The following is an 11132-nucleotide window of genomic DNA, read 5'->3' on the forward strand; positions in this document are numbered from 1 at the left end:
AAAGTGATGCAGAAATTACAGAGTTTCCATATACTCCCCTCACACCATTCTTTCTCCTCAGACTTGATGGTTTCAATTTTCTTACCTTCAAGTTCACTGATTCTTTCTTCTGCCAGCTCCAATCTGATGTTGGCATCCTCTAGGGAATTTTTAATTTTTGTTACTGTAGTCATCAGCTCTATTTGGTTCCTTTTCATAATTTTCATCTCTTCATTGATATTTTCTTTATATTATTCTATTGGTTTCCTTTTTCTTTAGTTATTTGTCCATGTTTTTCTTTATTTATTCAGGTATATTTAGGACTATTTTAAAGTCCTTTTTGGGTATGCCCATGTCGCATCTTCCTTATTGATGGTTTCCAATGTTTTAATATTCTCCTTTGCCTGGGCCATTGCTTCCTGTTTCTCTGTATATTTTGTAATATTTTGTTGAAATCTGGACACTTTGATATTTTAATGTGTTATCACTAGAATTGGACTTGAGATGTCAGTTCCTTAAATTAGTGTTATGACAGAGCTTTCCTTGCTTGCCAGGAGCCAACAACAACAACAGAAAGGTAAAAAAAGGAAAACACCTTTTGTAATCATTGCAGAATGACCTGTCTTTATGTTCACCTTCAGAGTTTAGCCATACAATGAGTTTAGAGAATAGCTCAAGGACAAACATAGCGGTCTCCCTGGTCCATTCTGTGCATGCATCTTGTCTTGGGCATTATGTGTGGCCCTAAGTATTCCGCCATTTACACAGATATGAATATCCCCTATTCCCAAGGAAACAGTTTCCCCATGGTCCTGGACGCTGCACTGTATGTCCCACATCCAGCAATCCCTTGCCCCAGATAGCCACAACTTGACTGCTGACCCACAGCATTCTGTAGGAGAGCTCAGTGAGCTGCCTTCTACACACAGGGCAAGTTTTGGGATGGCAAACCTGTGACTAGTGTTCTGGTTCAGTCTCTCAGTTTATCATTGGATAGATTGGGCCAGGCATCCACTCTCCAGTATGTGCACAAGGATAACTCTGTTCTCTATGGAACTGGGACTGAGGACCTACACTGAGGGCATGGGCCAGCTCCCCAGAAAGCTGGTGAGGGGGTGAGGGATTGGCAAGCAAGGAGGAGCTCCTACTATTTTTAAGATGTCTTTTTCTTGATTTGTCACTTGCCCTATTACTGCAATCCTTTAACTGTTTTCTGGAGCTTTGAGAAAGATGTTTCTGCTAGTTTTTCCTGGTTGTTTAAGCTTCAGTGGGGGAATGAAGCCCTGAAGCTTTTTGCTCCTCCATCTTGATTGAGGCAGGCTATTCTTATATTTGCATTAAAATAAAATTGCTCTACTGTGTGGAGAATGAATCTGAGGTGATAAAAGGGCTCATCCAAAAGAGATCAGCTATAAAACTATTTCTTGATGAGGAAGGATGGTATTATACATAAAACTAATAGCAGAGGAGCTGGAGATGAGATGGGGTTAGGAATACTTTGGAGGCACAAGCTAGAGGGTGCTTTATCAGATCTGTGTAAAAGGAATGATGGAAAAGAAAGCGTTCAGAAAAACTCAATTTCTGGCATGAGCAACAGGGTATTTGGTGGTGACTTTATCTGAATAAAGAACAAACTCTCAAGTTTAAGTTCTTAAAATAAATGACAGATATACTAGGAGAAAATATACATGAAATTTATATAATTTGGGAAAGGTAAAATGTTATTAAGCTTGAAAATTGATATATGAATGTTTCAGTTTGCTGACGCTGATAAAATGCAATATACTGGAAATGGTCTGGCTTTTAACAATGGGGATTTATTAGCTCACATGTTTACAGTTCTAAGGCCATGAAAATGTCCAAATTAAGGTATCAACAGGCAATAATACCTTCTACCCAAAGAAAGGCTGCTGGTGATTTGGGACACCTCTGTCACATGGGAAGGCACATGGTGGTGTCTGTTGGTCTCTCCCTTCTTTCCTGGGTTTTGTTGTTTCCAACTTCTGGCTTCAGTGACTTCCTTTCTGAGCTTCTGCATGTTCCTCTCTTTTAGCGTCTGTCTTTCTTTCCATCTCTGGAGCTTTTTTCTATCTTTAATCCTCTGATAAAGGACTCCAGTAAGAGGATTAAGACATACATGGGGCTGGACTTTTACTGAAATAACCTAATCAAGATATCCCATTGACAATAGGTCTATACCCACAGGAATTGATTAGCTTTAAAAAAATACTTTTCTGGGATACATACAGCTGCAAACCATCACAATGAATTTTAAATGAAATTAACAATTTGAACTTCAAAAGGTTCAAAGATATTTTGACAGAGACACTCATACAATCAAGAGGAAAGACAAAAGACAAATCAGAACAATAAAAACGGGGGGAAAGAATTATCAAAATATGTGACAGAGATAACATCTGTAATATGTAAAGGACTTTTACAAATCAATAAGAAAATTATTTTAAAATGAACAAAATATAGAAAATAATTAGGCAACAGCTAAAATACACAAATGGCTTATATGAAAAAAATTCAACCTAATAATTTAAAAAAAAAGTTAAAACAATAGGGAGATGTTTTAAAAATTTGACAAAGATCAAAGAAGAATATTATGCAATACCATCTTCTGAAATGTTCTCAAACTCTGCTTGTAGAAATACATATTAGGAAACCTTTTTAAAGAACAATTTGGCACTAGATACCATAAACTTTAAATATGTATGTACACTTTTTATTGATCAAATGCACTTCCATATTTATCACAGAAATGTTTGACCTAAAATTTGTAAAAGTAAAATTTGAATCCAATTAAATGTCTAACAGAAGGAATTGGTTTCATGGTAAAAGTTCATAATATATAGTTAAGTTAAATGACCTTATAAACTTAAAAAATGTTTATAAACAGCTTCATTTTATGACCCCATTTTCATAAAACTGTATTGTATATTTAATAATATGAAAGATCCTACATCAAATCCCCATGTATCAATATAATAAATTATTCTATAAGTCAAGTTTCACTAGGAAATTGATGGCATCCCCCTATTTGGATGACTCAAGAGGATTTAATGTTTAAAATATGAAATGTAGATAAACTACAGTAATATTACAGGAAAACAGGGTTGGCAATAGCTGAGATGTCACCACCTACTGTACTGAAGGGATGAACTGAGAGAGAATAGTAGACAACTTCTAAGATGATCCCCAGTGATCCTCACTTCCTGGTATTCACACCCTTGTGTCATCCCCTTCTCTGTGAGTGTGACCTGTACACTGTTACTCACTACTAATGAATGAATATAGCAGAAGTGATGGGGTGTCACATCAAAGATTAGGTTTAAAGAGATTGTGGTTTTTCTTCTTTGTTCTCTCTGCCTCTCTCCCTTTCTCTCTCTCTTTTTCTCTCAGATCATTGCACTGAAGGAAGCAAGCTGCCATGTTGTGAGCAGCCCATGGCATGGTAAGGAGCTAAGACTCCCAGTCTAACAGCCTGCAAGGACCTTCACCTTTCCACAACCACAGGAGTGGGCTTGGACGCTGATTTTTCAGTCCCAATGAGTCTTGATGATTGAAGAACTGGCTGACTGGCTGACAGTTTGACTGCAATCTCTGGAGAGAACTTAAGCCAGAGACATCCAACTACTCCCAGATTCCTGTCTCAGAGAAACTGTAAGTTACTAATTTTTTAATGTTTTCAGATGCTAACTGGGGTAATTTTATTATGCAGCACATGATAACTAATACAAAGAGGCAACCTGAACCCATAAGGAAAGAGAGTCATGAAGAGCAGTTCACCTCGAGAGGAACAGCGACCATCCACTGAGGGATATAATCAAGTTCATATAAGGAGGAAATAAGAGGACTATCTTCACCTTGCACCCCTCCCTTCATCGATATCCTAATGGCAGAGAGCAGGGTGCACCAGAATACAAGAAATTTGGTGGGGCAAACAGAGGATGCATGGCATGATGACATGTTGTTTATGTTACTATATACTATCTATAAAAATCCTGGAAAAGTATGTTACATATTTTTAGTAGTGGTTATCTCTGAGTAGTAATCCATAAGCATATGTACATATGTGTGTGTGTATATATATATCTTTGCTCTCAGTTTTATATGAAAAACAATAAAATATTATTAATAAATTATATTAAATATCATTTGCTAAAATTATATGCTTATTTTGACTAATCATATTGCTATGTAAATTATGGTAAAGACTTCCCTTACATTATTCCAGTTATATGTTCCTGAGATAATCTTCATTAAACTGTTCCTTTCTGCTCTTTACTCTGACTTAATTTAAAACTGTTCGTTTTTCAATTATAAAGACCACAAGACTATAATTTTGCTTTTATTGCTGTTATCATCAGGCCTTAGAATCAGTGCTGTATTTGGAAGACTTGTCATCATTCCCTCTATTTAGGATCAGATTTGTGTAATAAAAGAAACAGTTATTCTTAGGAAGCAAAGACAATTTCTCACGTGGTTCTCAATTCTTTCACTTGAATTTTTAGTAGATGATCATTTTCCACTTGCCTTTCCCTGGATTCATTTGTTCAACTTCTTGATGTCTTGTTTCAGGTTTATAGTTTATATTTCTGTAATAATTTATCCATTTCAATTTCCTTGTTATAAATCTATACTTTTTTTCAAAATAATTGTAAAATAGATTTCTATTGATTATTATATTTACTTTTATTTCTAATTTTTTGGGTCTGATTTCTACAGATTCATTGCATCAATAAATAGCTAATTAATTCTCTTAATATTTTTCAAATAGGCAATTATATTTTGTTTATCAGTTCTACTTTTTTCTTATTTTGCAATCCAGGTATTTCTATCTCTATTTTAATTGCATTCTGCATTTCTTTGATGTATTCAAAATCTCCAGCAATAGACTCAATTTATTTTATCTTTATTTTTTATTCTTTAGATAAATACCTAGTCTGTTTTCTCTAGATATTTCAAACTCTTTTGGCTTCAAAATACATAAATTATTAACACTTCACCTGACTACAGGTAGATTTTAAAAGTTGGTGAAAATGTTATAGCTAGCATTTCTCTTAGTCTCAAACTATAATCCGTTAGTACAAAGGAAAGAAAATAGAGTGTCATGGAAAACATTTCTTATAAATAAATTAAACAGAATACAAAATTAAGAAAATGAAGTACATTGCATATAGTACGCATACATGCTATTTCATGAAATATTTATTTCAATTATATAGTAGTATTGTGTGTATGCACGTGTTTATGTGCATTTGTGTATAGAGAGTGTCTATTTATATCTTAAGTGTAAGAAGCCATTAAAAATGAAAGTTTGAAAAGCACTACAATATATAACCTACTCTGAAGTCTTATTTTAAATTAGAGAAAAGTGAGATCCAGAACCGTTATGAGGTTTGCCTTAAGGTCACATGTGGTAGAGCTGAGACGAATATCTAGATTATCCAAAGGACTGGTCTTTCCACTACAAAACAATATAATAGAATATTAGCTATTAATACTTTAATTAATTTTAGTAAGCAGGGAGATATTTATTGAGATTTTCAATGAAAAAGTAATTTCTCTGCCTCATAAATGCTGTTCAAAATCAGTTTGCATGATCCAAACAAGATTGACACATTACATTTAGCTGATGTCTCTTAAGAATATTTTAATCTATAGATCTTCATTCCCCTTTATCTTTGCAATTTATTTTTGTTATTTATTGAAGAAACTAGATCATCTTTCACTGTAGATTTTTGCACATTTGCATTTTGCTGTTTGAATCCCAATAGTGTAATTTAAAATGTTCTTCTATCCCCTGTATTTCTTGTAAACTTAGTTAAATCTAAAGGCTATGATGATTTGGGTCATTAACAATTTATAAGGAATGTTATGTATTTCTGATTGCATAACCCAGGAATTACATAATGCAGAGATATAACTCTTCTATGAATCCAAGATTGATCAGTGTAGTGTATTCATTGAGTTGTATTGTTTCATCTATTGTAAAGTGAAAATTCAGCTTTTTACTTAATGATTTCAGGGTTCCCATCAGTGACTGTTGCTTAGATCCATTATGTCATTAGGGTTTTCAAAATAGCATCTCAAGTTTCACAGCTTGAAGCCTCTCTCTTTTGTTGTTACCAAAAAGTATTTAAAACCAAAAGTGGCTTCTCAATACTGAGTCTAATTACTCCCTACTCCCGTGCTTTCCCTCACTCTATATGAACTTTTTCTTTCTTTTGCTTTAGTTTCTCTGGCCCTGCTCAATTTGCATTCTACTCAAATAGTTTCTTTCATTGTGTGCTCTGTTAGAAGGGAACTTGAGCTGACCATATTTTCAAGATTTCAAATCCAGTCTCCCTCAGCACTTTCCGATCGTTCTGTGATCCCCTTGTACTCATCCATGATTGTGAGCCTGTGAAGTCCCTTACTGATTTGGGCTGTTATTTTGTTTGTTTGTTTGTCTTCCCTGCTGAACTTCAACTCATGAATGAAATTCCCCACTTTGGATTTGGAGAGTAGGTGTTCGTCAATGATAAATGAGTCTCAGGGCCTTCTGCTTCCTCCTGATTCGAACATGATTTTACTTCTAACTAGACTCCTCCCAGTTAGATATGGGTGTTCATAGGTACTTGCATCTGGCTTTATTGAAGGTGTTGCCTTTATTAGTAGTAGTATTATTTTTAGTTACAGTAATTATTCTGATTACTTTTGCATAGTGGTTGAAGATTAAAGAACCACACTACTGCCCTTAACATTGCCAACCTGCCTCTCTCTCCCGATAAAGGCTTTTAAAGCTGTAAAATAGTCACTGAGGCCTATTTTATTTACAAGAAAGTCTGCAATTACAAATCATAAAAACTATCTGTAAGATTGCTGTCATTATTATTTGCATGTTCCTCTTTTATCTTGAGGATTCTTTCCTGATACTTGTATTAATATCAAAATCACATCCTCAGTAAATACTTGGACATCAGAATACATTTTTCTGGGTACTTGTTCACCTCTGTTTCCTGATTAGTTGTTCACCACTGTTTCCTTTTTATTGAATTAATATTTTAGGCTTGCTGGGATGCAAATAAATAAATAAATTTATTTATTTTCAAGAAATAGAATTCTTTCCAAGATTTTTAATATCTAAAATGTATTGATTTTACACTTACACTCAGATAATAGTTTGAATGGGATGAATTTATAAATGCAGCTTTTTTCCATTCAAAACTTGGTTGCCAGTCATTCATTATGTTCTACTATTAATTTTGTAATGAGAACTCCAATCCCAACCTAATTTTTATTCTATAGTAGATGTTTTTGCTTTCAGGAAGCTTATTTTTTTTCCCATTGGTATTTGTTATTTTCATCAGGGTATTTCTATATATATATTTTTTTTTCATTTTCAAGATACATTCTTTCTTGGGAGCTCTTAGCCCTTTTGAATGGAAATTCAGATTTTTCTGTAATTCATATATTTAATTTTTTAAATTATTTTATTTACACACACTCCATATCCCACCAAATACATACTCCACTTCTCCCTCTCCTTATCTTTCAGAAACCTCTAGTCTATTTTCTGTCTCTGCAAATTGACTATTTCTAGTCATGTCTTATAAGTGATATCATGGAATATTTGTCTCCATGTGTCGTGCTTATTTCACTGAGTATAATGCTTTCAAGGTTCTCCCATATGGCTGCATGTCTCAGAACTTCATTCTTTCCTATGGTCAAATAATATTCCATTGTGTGTATGTAGCACATTGTGTTTATCCATTCATTTGTTGATTGACACTTGGATTGTCACCACCTTTCAACTTTTGTGAATAATTCTGCCAAAAACATTGGCGTACAAGTATCTGCTAGATACCTCTTTTCACTTTCCTTGTGTACAAACCTACAAGTGGAATTGCTGGGTCATATGAACTTCTATATTTAACTTTTCGATGAACACTACATTGTTTTTTACACTGGCTGCATCATTTTACATTCCTACCAACAATGCATTAGAGTTCCACTTTCTCTGTATCCTTTCTAATGCTTGTCATTTTCCATTATAAATGATAGTCATCTAAAATTAGCCAAATCAGAAGTAGCCAAGCAAATTTTTAAATTATTATTTCCACTCCATATTTTTGGTTTTCTATTACTAGTCAAATATCTATTATTAATCCTCCTTTTTATTCTACTTTTCTATCATAATTTCCATTATGTTAACTTTTTGCCAAGATCGAAAGAGAGTTTGTGTTCCAGATTACTGAGTTCTCAGTCATACTCTCTCTGATATTCTTCAATTAAATTACTATTATTATTTTAGTCTCAGTAAACATAATTTAATTCTAAGAATTCTAGTAGATTCTCTATTTGCTTTTATTTCAGAGAACCCCCTCCTCCCTTACATTTATAGAAATTCCCCTGAGTTTCTTTCAGGGTACAAATTTGAATTTTTGAATGCTTTCTTCTATTTCTTACCAGCAATTCAATTTCCCCACTTGATTATTTAGTTTGTTTTTCTGAGTTTCTTTCCTTTTATCATATTGTATTTCCATGTGTCTGCGTGTCTGATTGTTTACAGTTTTCTTTGTGTGTGCATGTGTATGTGTGTATTTATATTTACATAAATGCATTATCAATATAGAAATTGATTTATAAATTAATATTAGTATCTAACATTAATGCACATCTTTATATCCTTGAAGGTAGACCATATCCAACCATTAATTATAGAGCTCTGTTTACTAAGTATTTCCAGTAGTTACTACCTCAGCAGTTGTGCTGTATATATTGAGCCTGGGCTGACCCAGATCTAGCTGTTTTTCAATTAATTATCCATTTTCTTGCCCCAAGGCCTGCTCCTACTTTCAGCTCTTGCTGACTCTGAAGTTGGATTTTTGTCCAGTTTTCATTTAGGCTGACCTCTGACACTCACTTCTGCAGCAGCCTGCTCCTACAAAAGGGTTGTGATGCCTGTTCTCTGCCTGTATTTTTACTGTCACTCCAATAATATTGACTTTTCACTACAGACAAAAAAAAATATTAAAATATTTTCTATGGATGTTACTCTTTCCTGTTTTCTAGGATTACTATACTTTTGTTCAATTTTTATTGCATTTCAATGTGATTTGAAGACTGAAAGGTAGCAAATTTGAACCATCGCTTTACTATCTTGGCCTAGAAGTCCTACCCCTCTCCTTACAGGTGAAATAACAAGTGTTGAATATTCATTTGTTTACTGTTTTGTAGACAGTGATTACTAATAAAAAAAAGAGGTAAATATGTTTTCTTAAAATTGGGTTGCTTGTTTCCTTGAGGCGCTCTATTTTTTGCTCTCTCCTATTTAGCACTTCCAGTTCCCACAAATAAAGTAACAACTTGAAATCACTTCAGGACATTAATTCCTAAGGAGGGAATTTAGCAGAGTAGTTAATTTAAATCTTAGTAGTTAAAATCTTCACTCAAATTTTGACAAGCCGGGCTTGAATCTTGTTTCTCTTGCCCATGAACTTTATGACCTTGGAAAAGAACTTCTTTTCCCTCAACAGTAACTACTGAGAGGGTTATTGTAAGGAATAAATTATTTAATATCTGGAAAAACCTCCACACAGTGCATGGCAGATATTATGTACACACCAGATGGTTCCAGATACTACAATGTCAACTTTTTATTGTGATAACATAAGAAAGGCTTTTGAATCTAAATGATGCAAATAACAAAACCCGACTTTTTAAATGAAGACTGGAATATTTACACTTTAGAATACAATTGCCAGAGACCATGTAGTGCCTTTAAGTTACCACAAAATAGTAACAGTCCAAAGATATAAGACTGGAATAAAAATGGTTTGGGTAGAAATGTTCTATATAAAAATGGGTACAACCTCAGGTCAGCAACATCTAATTATCTTCCCCCTGCTCTGATCTTGATTTTCTGACTTGATTATACCTCTGCAGTAACTTTGATGGACTTTTGACACATCCATGTACATATTTTCACAACCCTTGTCTGCCTCTCATCTGGCAAGGGTATATTGTGCAGTACAGCTCCACTCCTCCCCCAGACCTCAGCTTCTGCACAGTTCATCCCCCACTGCACTGAGTTCAGCACTGTTAATCTTACTGTGTATCAGATTATAGTTACAAAATGCCTGGTATTACTTACATTGGAATTAGTATTTAGTATTTCTGATTCTTTACTCAGTTCCTATTCAAAGTCAGCATGCTATCAACAAAATGTCCAAGAAGCATTTTAGTATTAAATAATATGCACTGTATTTTCATATAAAGTGACTGCATACAGTAAAGTTGAATAGAATAGTCAAGAAAAACTGCAGTCTCTTGTTTACATATTATGTAAATATTTCTTTTGTACAGAAACACATCATTAAAATGTTTGCCCTATATACAGTGACATTAAAAATAGAAATAGGTTTAGAAAAGTTTTGAGTCAGTTATAAGGCTGCCCTCGAAGCATATTAGTTCTTCTTCTTTGAAGTTCATATTCAAAGGTCTTTAGTGTAGAAAATGAGCTTACTGTCACAAAAATGGAATAGCAGAAAAGGAAAGAGGAGAAATGGCTGTTTTTCTCCAGTTCACTATATTTGGAAGAGATAACCTAAATTAGTTATACAATGGCTGTCCATCTTATATTCAGGTACATCTAGTGTTGGAAGCAGCATACCCTTCCTAGATAACCTACTTCATTATTTTATTTTGTGAACTTTTCTAAAAATCCAGCCTAGAGTAATAATTGGTATTCTACTTACCCAACAATGGCTTATTTTTCTTTCATTTAAAAGTCATTTCATTGAAATTATGTATTGAACACTCAAACTAATATTTTACATTCTAAAACGGTGCCTTGAGGGCTGTTTAAATAGATTTCAAAGACATTACTTCGGTTAATCTTCTTGTTGACATTTTTGCATTTCACTCTGGCTGTATTTGCTAGAAAACAAGATGAATCTCTTAGGCTGAAAATACGGTTTTGGTAATGTTCACAGCTACTTGAACTTAAAGATTTCTTTAACTGGACTTTGGTAAAACCCAAGTCGCAGGTTTGTATTAGCACCCCTGACTCCCGTCCTTCCTTCAGACTCAGTCCACCCTCCAACCTACCCACAAATAAATTTGTCTCTGAAACATGGCTGCCTAAAATTCCTTCATCT

Source organism: Choloepus didactylus, chromosome 14, assembly GCF_015220235.1.
Source record: "Choloepus didactylus isolate mChoDid1 chromosome 14, mChoDid1.pri, whole genome shotgun sequence".
Lineage (NCBI taxonomy): Eukaryota > Metazoa > Chordata > Mammalia > Pilosa > Megalonychidae > Choloepus > Choloepus didactylus.